The 16944-nt window shown below is 42.5% G+C and overlaps 1 protein-coding gene across 11 annotated transcripts in view; it reads left to right on the forward strand.

Annotated features, from left to right (window-relative positions):
• Nucleotides 1-459: 459 nt before the first annotated feature.
• The window catches only part of LRRC3B (leucine rich repeat containing 3B), a 45107-nt gene continuing 28622 nt past the window's right edge, over nt 460-16944 (forward strand). For 3 of the 11 annotated variants that reach the window (XM_071429388.1, XM_071429395.1, XM_071429389.1), the window contains exon 1: nt 1206-1352. The gene's annotated coding sequence lies outside the window, so the exon portion shown is untranslated. Of the gene's footprint in view, nt 603-670; nt 808-1198; nt 1353-9908; nt 9983-16944 lie in introns of those variants that run through there. The other 8 variants (XM_071429387.1, XM_071429394.1, XM_071429385.1 and 5 more) reach the window with 6 other exon arrangements.

Here is a 16944-nt window from a genome sequence, read left to right on the forward strand (position 1 = left end):
AGTTCACCTATCGTAGCAAGTATTATACATTGGCAATGACAGCTGTTCCCTCAGATGAGGAAAACAATTAACCTTATTCGTATTTTGCTGGGGAACCTGGTGGGCACTGGGGGGAGCAGAAGCACCCTCTGAACGCACCCCAGGGTCCTCCCGACAGGCCAGGCTATCTCTCTCGGGCGGCCCCGGCCCTGCCCCTAAAGCTGGGGAGCGAGAGCCACAGTCAGCCCCGGGAGGCAGACGGGCAGCACCTCCCCGCCGTGCGCTGGGAGCGAGAGGGAGGTCTCCTCCTTCTCTCCCTCCCCGCCCCGCTCTCTCCTCCCTCCCTGCCCGCCTGCCTCCGTGCCTGCAGCCGCAGCGCAGGGCAGGGGAGCGGCGGCGCGGCAGGCACAGCAGGCACAGCCTCCCCGCCGGCGGGCGCCCGGCGGAGGAGCAGGGCGGGCGGGCGTTGGCTGCGCCCGGCCGCGCCGCCCCCGGCTCCGCCCGGCGCTCCCATGGCGCGGCGGCCCCGCGCCAGGTGAGCAGCGCTGCCTGTTGCGCCGAGCGGAGCGGAGCGGAGCCGCCGGGGCCACACGCCGAGAAGTTTTGCGGGAAGGCGCCGCGATGTGAGTTGCGGCGCCCCGCGGATGCACTGGGTGGGGGGCGGCAGCTCCGGGAGGAAACTCGACGGGCAGGGAGCGGGGGGAACGCGATCAGCGCTGCTGCCTCCGAGGGGTACCGCCGTGCCGTGCCACCTTGCCCGGCAGCGATCGGCGAGGGCCACCGGCGATGCCCCCTCCCCCAGCCCGTGCTGGCGAACCTCCGGTGTCCGTGAGTCCTGGGGGGTGACGGGGTCGGGATTCCGCCGAGGCAGCGGGAGATGGGGAGGGAATCCAGAGGCGGAGGCTCTGGGAAGGAGGTTGACACTCTCTCGTTTGGGAGCAAACGAGGGATTTGAGACCCGCGGCCCCCGATCCCGTACCGGAGCAACATCAGAAAAGGGGGTGGAAAATCCAGCGCCCCTCCCATCCGTGTGTGTTCCCGGGCGCCCGGCCGCTGTCCCTGCCCGGCCGGGTGCGGGCGGGCTGCCGGAGCTCGGTCGCGCTGCTTAGCCTGCGGGCGGCGGCTGGGGCGCCAAGCGGGGCTGCCGGGGAAAGGGGGCGGCGGAGGCGGGGACGGGAGGGAAGACGCCTTGTATGTTGCCGTAGGATTTTTCCACTTTGAGACCTATCTGGACCAGTCGCTACGGTTCGGGCGGCGGTGGCCGCGAGGCGGGGGGAGGGGGGAAGAGGGCATCTCCGTCCGAACGCGAGCAACAAATGGCAGCGGGGGCGGCAGCCGGGCTGCAGGACAGCGGCGGTGCCTGCTGCGCCCAGGTGAGCTGCGACGCCCCCGCTGCCCGGGGAGGCACCGGGTGGAACCGGAGCGGGAGGCGCTGGAGCTGCCCCGGGGGGCTGTGACGGGGTGCGGGGTGCCCCGGCCCGGGACAGGAACGGGGGTTCAGGGGTCCCGCGGCCGCGGGGGGCTCCGTGCGACCCGGCGCTCCGAGAGGGGAACGGTCGCGACCTCTGAGCCCTCATAGAAATGTGGGGATCTCTTGCAGCAAGCGGGTACTGGGTACTGTGGGAACCGCGGGCTCTTCTCTCGCCTTTCTGGCAAGCTACACGTCCAGAATTTCCCTCGCCAAAAATTTGGAAAATGCCTCAGATGTGCCAGCGAGAATTCTTCTTTCCGTTTTTGCTTCTGCCTTCAAAAATTAGGAGATTTTAGAGTATCGGTTAGAAAATGTGAAAGTGGTTGAGGCTGCAGGTTATCATCCCATCTTTCTGATTGTCCCTAGACAGCAGAAATGGTGTAATTACAGAATGAAAACAGCCCAACAACTTGAAAAGCATAAATAGACCAACTACCTAAAGAGTCAGAATGAGAACCAGGAAAACAACATTTAGTGCTCTCCTCCAATAAGTAATTCTAGAGTTATTTACATAGATATGAAAATGACAGAATAAGCTAAATCTTTTGAGATTATTTGAATTAATTAAAATGTAATAGCCATGAGAAAACGTTACAGATTTAGTAAGGAAAGGAAAACAACCCTTCCTCAAGCTAAAAACTCTGACTGGGGTAGCCTTTTCTGAATGTTGAAAAGACCTGTCAAAAATTTCTTCTTATGGTAACCTGTCTAATAATTTGTAGGTTTAAACTGGAAGGTGTGCGTCCCACCCTCCTGAAAGTGGTAGCTTGAAGGCTTTGATATAGAGCACCACAGTGTTCATATAGCTTACCTATTGATATTATTCTTAGTAATTTAATTTAAAAGTATAAGGTCCTAGTTTGATTTAAAGGGAAAGAAGCTGTAGAATTAACTTAATTTGCAAAACCCTTGCTACGTTCAGAGTCTAATTTTCTAGTTTAGTTTCTAAATAGTAAAAATGCTCAGGATTAATTATAACTGTGATTGTGGCAGCCCTTACTTGTGCAAGTTGCCTGGATTTCTGTGGGATGACTTCTACAGGTAATATTCTGATGGCTCAAGATAGCAGGATCAGGCTCATGGTCAGAGAGTTCCAGCGTGCAGCACCGTGTAGGGTTGTGCCCATTGGCGCTAATGAGATGATTTGGACTTTGGCAAGAGAAGAATGTGAGGTTAAGTCTGGATCTCTTGCATTTATTCAGCTATTGCTGGCTGGGTCACTGAACCCTGATCTTGCCATCCCCTGAGATTTGCTGTAAAATTTGCACTGACTTCAGTCCAGCCAAAACGAGCTCCTGTGTGATTGTAGTTTCCAGTTGCCTTAGGGCGGGTTGAAGCTGCTGAGTGTCTTGGACATCAGGGCCTGAGTGAATGAGGATTGTACCTGCAGCTATCAAGAATCAATGTGTTTTGCCTCAAATGTGATATTAATTGAAAGAGAAGTATCATTTAATAGGCATATAAGTCTGTGCTCTGGATCCAGTCCTGAGCTAATAAAGTCCATGAGAGCTTTGCTGTATATAAATGGAATAGCAAGACTTAAGGGTATAGGTGTGATTTGTCTTTTCCATGTGCTTTATGGACCTGTATTTCAAGTCTTTTGGGAGGTAGGAAATTCTTCCTGCTCACACTGAAACAGCATTACAGTAACTAGAGTAACAGAGCAAATGCATGATATGTCAGCTCAAGAAATATCCTCCCAGCAGGAGAACTGGAATTTATAAAATTCAGCTGTATTCAGAAGTGCTAACTCAAGTGTCTAAAGCCAGAGAAAAAATGTATTACTTAATTTCAAAAGCACCTTTAGATGTTCAGTTTAATAATAAGGTGCTTCTGAGTCTTGTTTTTAAGGATATTTCCTGTCACTTCACTAGGAATATTTATGTGAGTAGTGCAAAGGATACATGGCTCACTGGCAGGAAGATTTTAAACTTTTTAATGAAGTGGATGATTTAAACAAGAAGGAATATGGGTTGAAATATTTCTTGTTGCCACTTCAGTTAATCAGAAGATGAACTAAGGAAGGTACTTCCTCTCAGAGTGGAATACTACATTTGTAATGACTTACAGGATTTGCATGTAGCTACTGTCCTTGTTGTTATCTGCATGCTTGGTCCTTTGATCAGTACTCATTAGAGAATGCAAATTAAATTAGTGTTCTGTGGCTAGCAAAATAATGCCTCTAATTTTGCCTCATTCAATAAACTTTGTTCATAAGCTTAGAGAAAACTCTTGTGAAGCAATTTAGAAACTTATAATAATGTTAAACAGAACCTTATTTCAAAATGATGGTATTGTGAGCCAAGAATAAATTATTTGAGTTCACAGAATATGTGGCATTTACATTGGCTTGTTTGGCCACACATTTTTAAGTTGATATTTTATTTACTAAAAGTAACCTCTAGAAAATGCAATTTTGATAGGGGCACTTCAATACTGGTATGAATCAAATGCCAAAATGCCAGTATGTCTACTGAAAGTACAAGCAGAAAGGATTTAGGAATTTCTCAGCACCTTCAATAAGTATTTTTAAAGGGATTACAGCCTGTGAATATATGGATGAACAAGGTATATCTTTTGCTCTTAAATCCAATGTGCTGTAGGTGAAGTAGCATCAAATTTAGAGATGTTTTGGTGAATTTAATCTCTGCTTCTAGTTTCAGTCCAGCACTTTTCATAAGTGGTTTCCGTGCTTCCGTCATTCTGGCGTGGTTTGTTAGTCTGGATGCACAGCAGACCTGTGGGTGCATCCTAGGGGGAAAAGGAGAGTGATGTGGTATTGGCTTTACTCACTGCTTCATCAGAGCATCAGATAAACAGTTGCTGTAGAACTTGCTGTGGAGGAGGATGTCATTAGTTCACAATGCTTAAAGATGCATGATCCTGCTTCATAGGGATTTCTGTGGGTGACTGGTGCCTGTGTCTGTACTTGCCACTGATGACCTGCACTGCTTATCTCCATCAGCACCTGTATCCAGTGCTGGTTTGGCTTTACATGCTTACTTTGAGCTTGGAAATGCAAATGCAATGCTTACTGTTACCAAACAACAGAGCATCTTTTATTTCTCTCTCTGGGCTCCACTGAGATCCTTCACCAAGCAGATCTTTTTAAAAAACAGGCGTATTTCTGACTGATTTCTGCAGTGGATGTGGGGAAGTCCTTTTCATAAGGATCATCCCTGCTCCTGAGTTCTGTTTTCCATCAGCAAGGAAAAGGCAATGGTTGCTGAATTTAAATGGTGTTTCTTTCTCTGGAGAGTATGAACTTTTGTAGTGATGAAAAAAAGAGAGGTAGACAAATGGGAACAGATGAAGAAGGCCTGATGCCCACAAAACAAGAGAAGTAGATGACAACAGGGAGAAAGTAATGGCTGATCTGAGTAGTTTGACTCTTGAAGTCGAGGTGATCTGGGCTGTACCATAGCCCTCTGGCTTGGCTCCGTGCTGTGCCATGGATTTGCCATGCCCCTGCCATGGGCCTTCAGAGAAGATGCGTTGGTTGATCTCAGTGGGACTAGCAGCCTTGCTGAGGAATTGAATTTGGCTTTTTGTATCTCAGCTCCACTGACAGAAAGAAGATAAAAATGCCTCTTGAGGAAATGGGACTGGTAAAAAGCCTTTTCAGAGATACATTGATCTGGATAATTGGACTTTTTACTTAAACAGAGATGAAAATTACCACTACAGATCTTGATATACTTGATTAAGGTTTACTTCTGCTTTTCAGCTAGCTAGAGTGTGTGTTTGAAATTAATTTGGCACTTCATTAATAGCCATTTCATAAAGCTGCTAACTTACCCTTTGAGAAGAAGAAAAAAGTTAACCTCTGCTTGCCAAATAGTACTATAAAGATTCGCTAATAGGAAAAAATGAAAAGTGATAGAAGTGAGTGACATACATAAATGGGATGCTACTCTGGCCTGGAAGCAGGAAAGCAAATGGACACTATTTAATTATTTAAGGAACAATAAATGAGAAGTCCGGTTCTCAAGTGACAGTAAAAGAAGAGATGAACAGAATTTTAAAAGGTTAGGAGCAGGAAACAATGTATAAAGAAAATAGAAGGTGGACTTGAAGGGAGCAAAGGGTCAAGTGATGGACTTAGGATTTCTATGGAGTTTTCAGTTGGAAAATATTACCTCTATATTGCGGTGCTTGCATAACAACCAGTATTTCTCTCAAATTGTGGAAGTTTTAGCACACAGTGTCCTCCTGGGAGGTCACTTCATGTTCCCACTTCATCCTCTGGATGCACAACCTCAGTTAATAGGGCATGTGCTTTTAAAGATGGCATGCCTTAGGTGTCGGGCTCTCTTGAGGGGCTTACTTCGTGGATGTTGTTAGTTGTAGTGCTGCTGTCACTTCTGTCAAAGTTGCTTCCTCCACCAAACAATAGCATTGGTTTTAAACAAAGTATTTTTTGCAGTTCACCAAAATTGGGTTACACACTTTCACAACTTTACTCACTAAAGATACGTTGTATGTAACGATCATAAGTATTCAGCATTTCGTTACAAAAGTTCGCATTGGGAGTTAGTGGGATACATGAAAAGCATGTGAAGGCTGTTTCCCATATGTAGATTACAAATGTGTATTGTTCTGGTGGAATTTGCTTCATGCAAAATATTCTTGTAATGCTTACAAAGCGTACATTTTTGTGTGCTTGTGAATAATTTGCAGCAAAAGGGTGAAGCCTTTGGATGTGGAAATAAATCCATGGTGCTTGCCATTGTAAAGGCATTGCAATTAAAAGAAAAGGAAAAGCACTGGGTCAACAGTGTTGAATTCCTGCTAGTATTCCCTCACCTTTAAAAGCAGAGACAAATGCTTCTTCCTCTTTAAAGAGGATCTGCAACAAAAAATTTTTATGAAATTGCTTGTTAGGTCATATATGGTTAAGCAAGCAATAGTGGTTATATATCTTAGTGATGAAATGTCATCTTATCAGCATTGAAGCCAAAATAAATTTACGTTACCGGTGTTTTAATTCTTGATTTTTTAACCTGTTTCTAATCTGTGTTTGTAAATGAAAATAGGCACAATCTCTTTAGACTTCCACTTCAATTATTTTTATTTTTAATTCTTCACATAGTTTGTATATTGCTTTCTATACACTCTTTTATTTAAAAAAAAAAAAAAGAAAAAACCCAGAAAGCCTTTTCTTACACTTGTGAAAATACTTCTGTAGTGCTTTTTTTCATGTGAAGATTTATTTGGAAATGTTGATATTCTGTTATAATTATCTCCATCTATGAAAAAAAAAAAAACCAAAAAGGGCATTTGCCAGCAGCAAAAATTGTGGAATCAATAGGAGTTGCAGAAGAGGGAGGGCCCTCAACAACAGGAGACTGACTGTTTACACTGGAAGTTGGTAAATCTAGGGGTCAGTCTTTATAGTAAATCTTGCTAGAGCTGGATTTGGTTTTTTGGGTTTTTTTCCCTAGATGTACTGCAAATGGTCTTTAAAATTTATCTTGATTCTTACATTTTATTAATGCAATTATTGTTATAAATGTCAAAAGAGTGACCCTTAGTTCTTTTCTCCTAAAATGAAGTTAACAGGCTAATTCTGCCATTGCAACCTTCAAATAGAGTGATAGTGTTTCTAAATATTTTTTTGCCCTTGTTTTCAGCTTTGTTGACACCAAGTCATCGAGATGAGAATTGGTGACTTTTAAACAGTCTATTTTTAACAAAGTTTGTAATAGACTATTACTGTTCATGAATGTGTGTCAGTCCCAGTTTGCACAAGCACTAAAAGGGAAGGCTTGTACCAGAGGAGATCTGCTTCTAAGTCCTCATTTTCAGTTTTGTTGTTCTCTGGGTGTTCCTGGTCCTGTTCTTCAGGTGGGAGTACCAGTTTTACTCTGCTGCTACAAGGACATCTCCTCTTTTTCAAAGCTGAAATATTTCAGACCGAAACCTTTTTCAAAGGAATGGTCTAAATCCTGTTATAAAATGAGATACAAGTGGGAAATTTTGGTTGCTAGGCTCTTCTAACTTAGAGTGAAATAACTCCTCAAACTTCAGATCACAGTATTTCTTAGACCTTTAGTTGTCACTTCAAACACACTGCATATAACCAAAGCACACAATTCAAATAGAATAAGAACATCTCAGCTTTGATTGAAAAGCAGCACATGGATGACAGCATGCAATCCAGGTAATCCTTTCTTTTCCTGTGTGTTTTGAGGCTGCAGAGCTGACACTGTCATGTCCCTATACACTGGATTTGTGATCCCTTCCTGGTTGTAAGCAAGACCATTGTCATTGAAGGGTTAATATTTTCTGTTCAGAAAATGTATTGGTCATTTTCTCTTTCCAGAGTCTTTCACAGGTTTTGCCCTTTGACAGAAAACATTTAATCTGTATTCTGCTCATCACTTTCATCAGTTACTTGGTGTACTTATTGGCATCTCTGATGCATAGTGGGTGTTAGGAATAATTTCTTGACAGAAAGGGTTATCAAGCTTTGGAACAGGTGTTTGAGTCACCATCCTTGTAGGTGTTTGGAAGATGTATAGATAAGGCACTTAGGGACATGGTTTAGTGGTGGACTTGGCAGTGCCGAGTTAACAGTTGGACTCAAAGATCTTTTCTAACCTAAATGATTCTGTGATTCTATAAATACTTTATTTTGCTAGAGTAGGACTTGACAGGATTTAGACATGCAAGAAACCTAAATCTTTGGCTCAGGAAACAATCCTGATAGATACAAATGGTATTTCAATAACTTTCGATCCAAAAATGTTTCTTGCAAAGCGACAGGACTGTTCTTCTTGCCAGTCATGGCAGGTGCTCCATCTGTACAAATACCACCTAATTTGAACAAGTCAAGCTTAACAGTTTGGTTTTTTTTCCCACTATCTGCCACATTTTCAACAATTTTTTCTCTATTCCTTAAACAAGTGTGAGGCAAGGCAGCAGTGTGGAATGAAATGGACACAGGCCAACCAATTACTTAATTATAGTAGGTTTTTTTTCAACACATTGAAAAGCAACAGTCAGTGCAGTGTCAGTGGCATTGCAACTTCCCTTGGTTGTGGGCAAAAAAAGGAAAAAAATTGCATGAATCTGTTAAAAATGGAAATGCATGCTGTTGTGTTGTCTAATGCCATCTCAGCCCTTCCCATTGTTATGCTGTGTGAACAACTGTGGACATATCAGCTGTGTGCTGTTTTTTCATTCTGGTTTGTGCAGCAATAATTGATGTACCCTCTTGAATTCAGGGGTTTTTTCTGAGAACAGCCCTTTCTCACAAGCTTGCCATAAGGGATATTTGCTATTACACCTTTGCCACTGATTTCAGCTATAAATGCACATCTAATTTCACAGATGTGTATTTATTTTTTCCATGTAAAAAGCGGTCATGCTAGGGATCTTTCTGGAGGTGAAATCTGACCACAGGTCAGATGCAATAAAATATGTTTTACATTGTTTTCAGGATTAGTTTGTATAAAAGTACCATTCCAATCTGGACATTCCATGACTGTGTTATCACCACAAACATACTTTTACAGACCCTGACCATTCTCCAAAGAACTTCCCTGAGAGAAACAATCTCTATGCCGTGTCAGCTCCATGCACTGTCATCTTAGTGGTTTTTTTCACTGTGGCATGCATGACTTGGCAGTCAATGCTTTGATGATAAGTAAGTGGATTTTAAAAGCTTATGGACGTTTGAATTAACTGGGAAATCATTAGAATAATGTAAAGTGAGTGAGGTTGTACAGGTCCTTTATTTTCCCCTTGCTGTGGGCTTGCAGAGTAGGTGTTCTGTGGGGTCCCAAAAGGTGTCTTGTTGACTGGAGTTAGTGTGTCTTGTTCCATTGCAGCAGTATTTTATCAGTGAGCTGAGACTGCTAGTTTTAAATTCTGATTCTGGAAGCTGTGGAGTGCAGCTTTGAATACCGAGTAAATGCTTGGGCATTTGCAAAGGGAGATTAAAAATATTATCAGGCTTGCAGAGCAGTTCTTCATTGATGTAAAGCATTGGTGGGCTAGGGGCTGATTCTGTGACCTCATGTGTTTTTTCCATTCACTTGGCTGCTCCAAGTAGCCTCCTCCATTTCCTATGCATCCACCGTTTCCTCAAATTATTTTTTAAAGGTATTTTGTTGCCTTTCTTCTCAAAGTATGTAAGACCAGGGGTTTGACTATGGAATTTATTAAATATCAGTATTGAAGTAGAATTGACATTTTTGTAAATGTAGATGTGATGTGTGTATGAGGAGTTAATGTGAATTTAAAAGCATTTGGTCTCAGCCCTTCCCACCTTGTTTCTGCATTTTGGACCAGCCACTTGTAGGTAAAGGGCACTGACAGGGTAACATTTTTGTGACTTTAAATACCACAGCTGACAGAGAAAGATTGAATTTTTAAGGATCAGCTATCAGGGAAATGCACTTCAGTATTCCCATCTAGGAAAAAAAACAACCATGTTTGTTTTTAATTACAGATACTGAGCTTGTTGTGGTCAGTTGATGCAGAGATGAAAATTTTGTGGTAGTGAAAACTGGAGATTGGTGAGAGGTGAGCTTCTTGCTAACATTGATATTACTCAGATTCACTGTTTTTACTCATACACCTGACTGTTCTTGGAATTACCTAGCAGCATTTGGCATGGAAGTGTTGCTCCTGGAAACAGTTTCAATCAGAGAAATTAGCCATAAACTTTGACCCTTTTCCAGTATAACTTAGACTAGATGGCTTTATTTGAAAACTTAATAGCTGTACCTAAGCTGCCTCTAAAAATATTTTGCACTTGAACTTTATTAGTCTTGAATATATTACTTTTTCAAATGAATTTTTATAGTTCCTACTAAATAAAGGTTGAACCTGGAAAAGGGAAATTAAAAGCAAGTGATCTGTATCTTCACTTACAAAACAAATACAACATAAATAATTACATTCTTCTCAATATTTTCACACCAGCATGGGAAAAAAGAAAAAGCCCATCCGTGTAAACCTTCTGAAAACTGTTTCCTGTGCCATTGCCTGTACTCCTTTAGGTTAGAAAGAAACACTGTATTCTTCAGATGCCATAAGGAGAACATTGCTATTCAGTGGTTGTGGCAACAAGCAAAGAAAACACTGGGCTGTGCTGTAGCTCCCCATAATGGTGAAAGCCTTTAATTTTTCATTTGGGATTTGACCCTTGGTTCATTTGAAGGGTAAACTTGATTTCTTTGCCCCTGCAGAAAAAGACCCAAACCAAACAGACTAAGCAAAAGCACTGGCTGCTGTCATTACTAATTCATCAGGTGTGACGGGGTTGGTGTTCTTCAGCTTGGGTTTGCATGTCAGGATTTAGGGAAAATGGAATGAGAGGGAAGTGATGTCTATAAAGAGCTGGCAGGGATGTACCAGATAAAATACCCCTGTAAGAAGGCACATCTGAAGAGATGAAAGGCAGAGTAATCAGCACCTGCAGAAACGTTTCCTTTAAGGTTTGTACTTCTGGTGAGAGGTAAAAGATAAAACATGCCACTAATACTACAGCATGTCCTTGCTAAGCCTACAGCTGCTTTCTTGGCAGCCCCAATGGAGGTATCTTGCTGGGCTCTGAGAAAACGAGTGTTTTGGACATACACAGGTCATGAGGATTTGTCAAGGCTGAGACATGAGCCCTGGTGCAAGGGCCAAGTCACGGAGCCCCTAATGCATCCAGGGAGGCATCTCAGACAGGAGCTCAGTGTCTGGGCTCACAGCTGTCAGCAGTGATGGGCATCCCTTAAAAGTTTGTTCAAGAGCTGAACTTTTCTACAAAAGTAGAGTTTCTTTATAGGTTGGGTGGCTGGTCCAGGGTGAAAGAGGAATGATGGCAAGTTTTTAGTACCTGCTGCTGCCAGATTCAGTTACACGTACTGCACTCTAAAACACCAGTTTGACTGTTAACATGAGTATTGTCAGTGTAAGTAGGCAGTGTTTTTAGTTGCTGTTGTTTTCATGAGGCCTTCAAGGGTGTGATTGAGAACTACATGAGGGCTTTTCCAAAACCTTACTGAGCAAAAGGGCTCGATTCCTTTTCCCTAATGAGTGGCATGCTGCAGGGGTGAAATGGATAGATGAGATTTATGTTCTCAGCACTGGGTGGAAGGGAGTCCCCATGTGATTTTCTCAGTATGGGTTTGCAATATTTTCTAACTTGCCAGGCATTTCTCCTTTGTGTTGTTTTGCTTCCCCAGTACTTTCAAAACCTTGTTCTAGTTTTCCTCTGGACCAAAGTGATGTTTAAAGAACAAAGTCCAGGAAAGATGTTGGTACAACAAAGAAAAAAATCCTAGAAGAGGCTTAGGAGGTCTGAAATGGGAGGTGAATAGTTCTTTTTCTTTCTTAGGGGAAAATGGTCCTTCTAAATAAGAAGGTAAAGTGTTCTCAGGTGACAGAAGAGTTTTCAAAATGCTTAAACAATATAAAATCTGTTTCCCTATCAAGGGGAGGAAGATGTTTTATTATAACATAGACCTGTAGTAAGGTTAATAAAAAGTAAATTTTGTGTAATTTTCCTTGAAAGTATTTTGATACTAATGAGAATCTTTACAGTCTCTAAACTTTCTAGAACTTTCTTTTTATCCTGCTGTCTCCCCTTTTCACTTCTGTTGCTCTCAGAAAAAGCTGTTTACCCTCTCTTCGAGGTGTCAGCTACAGAGAACTCTTCCAAGGCACCAGCTTGACCCTTTATGTGGGCTAAGGGTTGCATGAAACAGGGCAGCAAGAGTCTTTCAGTGCAGGTGCCCAGAGCTGGCCTTCCTGTACCCTTGCTGGAGCTGGTGGGAAAGAAATTGGATTTTTTGAGAAGAAGAAACCACAGGAATGTGCCTAGGTTCAGACCTGAGACTGGGGTTGTACAGAGGTTGTGATTAGATTGGTATTTAGTTTGGAAGCATCAGTATTATGGATTTATTTTTCCTTTTTTGCTTGAAAATCACTCATATTTAAAGATTTCAGGTAAACCTGTGTCTGAGCTTGGTGGAATTGCTTTGATTTATGTGGGTGTAAGGCATAATAGATTTATGTCCATAATGTGCATGCTGTCTCAATTTTTTACAGACTTATGCAAAATAATAATGAAAACACCTTGAGAATGGATATTATTTGTACTGATTTGAACACAGGATATTTCCAGATGGAAAGTGAGGTATTGTTCCTAACTTGCAATATAAAAATACTTGAAATAACTGTTTCTGGGACTTTAGTATCATCTATTGAATTCATATCTACCCTTGTCATCTGACAGACTACTAAAACAAGATTCTGCTCAAAATGATAGAAGTGGCAGTCATACAATGCATTTCATTCCTGCTGAGCTCTGTTAGGTAGTTAGTCTGGGGAGATTTGGATCTCACTTCAGTCATTCAAGGGCAGTCCTTTGGAAGCGATTTGCAGAATATGTAATTGTGCCCATAAATCCCTCGCTCCCCCCTGCAAATAGGGTAGAATTCCTGTTGCCACCTACTGTGTTGAGGAAATAGCATTTCCCCCCACCCCTCCTTTTTCAAAGCAATTGTGGTGAATTCCCTCTGCCACTGGCCATGCTTTCATTCCTCTGCAGTGTGGTTACATAGAATTGCTTCTGTGTTCTGTCAGTGTTTGATCCCTTCCAGCTGGCAGTGAATCGAAGAAATCAAATGTATGGACACCCAAACTGCCCTTAGCTACACTTGTGAAAACCTGTGGCATTATATGCTTGGCTTGGAAAGGCTTAAGAAATCCCATGAGATCTGCTCCGCTGAAAGTCGCTCTGTAAATGTTAGACAGGGCTGTTGTTTTTGTTCTAGTACATTTTACTTTAAAGCTGCACCTGAGCTGCAGTTGATGATACTGTTTCATAACTTTGAAAAAGAGGGACAGATTTGGAGTATGAGATGTGCTGTGCTGTCAGTGGAGTTTGTCACTGAAACTGTCATAGCTGGGTGCCACGGCAGTGTCTGTGCTGTGAGAAAAACGCGCTCAGTGGGGTTCTGGTTCCTGGCAGCGTTCAAGCTACTGGTCACCATGCAACCATCCTCCTCAATGTGGGAACTCAGCACATCGCTCCGGATGTCCAGAGTTGCCAGGAGAACCCTTGGGGGGTCTCAGAAATCCTGGAATGTTGCCAAGAGTGTTTGGTGGCTTGATTTTGATCCATCCACAGAAGTGACAGCAGTTTGAGGACATGAGAATCACTTTAGAGTGAAGGGTGTAAGAGGGACACATTTATAGGGTGAAATATAAACTTTAAGGTTTTTGGTACAGGGGGGTTATGGAGACAAGATGGAGGGATCAGGGCGTGTCTTGTCCTTCTTCTTTCTTCTTCTTGTCTTCCATCTTCTGTGGTGATATTGGCACTTGGGGATTGGTTTATGGTGAAGGTGCACTTGCCAACATGGGTGAAAAGTATTGGAAAATAAAAGTAAATATAATGTACGTAGATTTTAGTATAAAAAGACATGACCGCCCCATGAGTGGTCACGAGTGCCCTTGGCTGTCTCGCAGATCAGACCTCTGTTGGGCAGACAGAAAATTTTGTAGATAAGAAACAATAAACAATCTGAAGACTGAAAATCTGAAGAGTCCAGACTCGTCCTTTGAATTGCGTGCCACCCAAGAACCACCCTACCCGTGTCTGGGCAGAGACAGACAGCCGAACCGGACACCTCAACAGCCTGATCTCCTTTGGGAAAGAGCCATGGCCATCTGCTAGCAGGGTTGGCAGCAGTGGTGTCCAGCACCCTGGGGTATCTTGGTGGACCCTGATCTTGCACAAGAGTGAGTCCCAGGCAGCAGAAGATGTTTCTTCTGAGCCAAGAAAACTGTGTTTAGGTCTGACACGTTCCTAGCATCATCCAGTATAGAGGAAGCACAGGTCTGAGGAACCCCTTTGGTCTTCTGGCTCTGGGGAATCTCTGGGTACTGGTGGTGTAGCTGAGTGCCCTGTGACTGTGAAACGTAGCATAAAGGAGATGTACCTTGGTGAATGGAGGGGCCCATATGATCTTTTTGCTTCATATTTAGTGCAGAACCACAGGAAATAACATTCAGCCAGATACTGTACTGACACAGCATCTTTGACTCAAGCTGATCTTTGCCAATATGGAGGATGCTTCATGCAGCTCGTCCACAAAGAACCAAAGAGCTTGAATAGTTGTATATACTTCTTTTTAAAAGTGTTGCAGTGACCTGAGCAGATTGAAGTTGCAGTCAAAAAAGTCCTGCCCTGAGTCATTTACTTTAATTCTTGGTTTCTGTTTCTTGGGATCCTTGGGAGACAAGGAAACAAATTATGAGATGTGAGGAAGGTAAGCAGAAGACAGGATGACAGGTATTACACACACCTCCAGGACTGTCATTGGGTATTTTTATCTACTTCTAAATTGTGGAAAATTTTCAGAAAAAGAGTTCTCTGTATTTTTTTCCTAGACTGAATGGAAATTTTGCCATTGGTTAATATAGAAAGGAAGTCAGAAATATCAGAATTACATGTGAATTATTTATGTATCCAATTTGCTGCTGTGAATGGAGGAACAAGGATCTTAAATGCTGTTAATTACTGTGGATTTTATTTCACTGACTATGGTCTAGCTGCAGGCCATGTGACCTGGCAGTGACCTGGGTGCCATGCAGTTTAAGGGCACATCTGGAAGGGAGGAGGGAATGTGCCGAGCATTCATTGCTGGGTAGTCAGCTGACATCTGGAGGTTTTATCATGTTAGCAGAGAAAAGTGATGTTTTTCCTTCAAGTCCTTAAGGATTAACAGCTTTGTTTATACTTCTTCTGGTATGTCCAGAACAGAAAAAATAATAGAAAAAAACTTACATTTCTGTAGTACAGCATCTTCACATTTTTATTCTGTGCTTCCTATATTCAAGGGATTTCCTAGCAAGAATAGAAACATCTGCAATAGCAGCTCCTATTTATGTTAATCTTTTCCAATCAGCATGCAGCCTGAAATAATTACAATAAATGCACTGTCTGCTCCAAACACTCACAACTTCCATTTATTTCAGGCTTCTTTGCTTCGCAAGTCTGAGAACATAATCCTTCATTCTGCTCTGCTTCATCTCCTTTGCATGAATTTATCCAACAGTATCTTTTGTCAGCTTCATTAACAATGGTCATGCCATGATAAATTACATAAATTGAGAAGTTTTTAATTAACTAAGTTAACAAAACAGCCCCACAAAGCATAATAAATTTAATTAGGTAACGTTTTCCTGTAATAAGTCTGCACATGAGGTGTGTAATGAAGTAGACCAAAGTAAAATCTGTAACCTGAAGGTTTTTAGATTTCATAGCTGCAGAAATAGTTTCTTTTTGAGAAAGGTATTTTTATAAGATCATGTGCTAAACGTACCTTGTTGTGCAAAGGATTATGCAAACTTGGCAGAAAAACAATAGTTACTGACAAAGACATGACTAAAAGTATGTTTAAACAGAAGAAGACCTCTTCCAGTCTTTCCCCCTCTGCTTCTGCCAGAGCTGCCCCCCAGGTCAGGGTCATTTTCTCCAGCTTGGCAGTGGTGCTTTGGCTCTGGTTGGGTGAGGTTTTTTTTTATTCTGGACAGAATTTACAGGTGTTTTTGGTCAAATTGGCTAACATATGTGGTAGAAAGAGCACATTCAGAGCAGAGTCTCCTTGCTGGTGCTGTGTGCTTTTAGCTGGGCTGCTTGCCCAGGTATGTGGGAAGGAAAAGTAAGATCAGCCTTGGCTCGTGTAGAGTGCTGTGGATCGACTTCTCAGGTGTCCTCTGCAGTTAACAGCATCTGTCTTTGCTTTTTCTTTCCTAAACTTGCATCCAAAAATATTAAGATTGTTATCCCCTGCCTCCTACCCTCTTACACAGCCCAGCCAGCTGGCTGCTTTTGCTTGGGCAATGCTCCCACCTAAGGAATTGGGTTTAAAAATAAGACCTTTGCTTTTCCTTTATATCCAGGACAGCTTTGTGACAGTAAATGGTACTCTGATTTTGATGGTGAGATAAAGAAGCAATTAAACAAAAACCAGTGGGATAGGACACAGAAAGGAACTCTTTAATTTATCAATTTTGGTTTGCATTTCTCCCAGACTCTTTGCAGTCACAGAGAGCAGTGCAAAGGGAGTACATGGGTACATCCATTTACTGTTTTGGTTTGGTGATGTATAAAGTCAGAGTAGGGTTTTGTAATTGTCTTTCACAAGTGCAAATGAGTGTATATTGAAGGCTGTGAAAAATAGCTATCAGTATTTATTATCTCTATGAAGTGTCCTTTTTATATTTTAATTTAGGGCTGATTTAGAGAGGCAAGTTTGATCTCAGCAACATCAGTATACAGTTTGGGGTGGATCTCTGGTTTATGGAGTCCACTCACATTGTTTATCATCAAACTCTGAAACCAGGGAATGGAACTTTTGGACATTCTGTGAAAAATACATAGCACTGTGTCATCTGATGTGTGTGTGTATGTAATTATTCTGCTATCTGCAAGAGATATGTAGTATTTAACCAGGTGAGGTCTGTTGTGAAGATGGAAT

The sequence above is a fragment of the Agelaius tricolor genome, unplaced genomic scaffold (genome assembly GCF_023055355.1).
Source record: "Agelaius tricolor isolate 1412-34295 unplaced genomic scaffold, bAgeTri1.0.p SCAF_6, whole genome shotgun sequence".
Taxonomy (NCBI): domain Eukaryota; kingdom Metazoa; phylum Chordata; class Aves; order Passeriformes; family Icteridae; genus Agelaius; species Agelaius tricolor.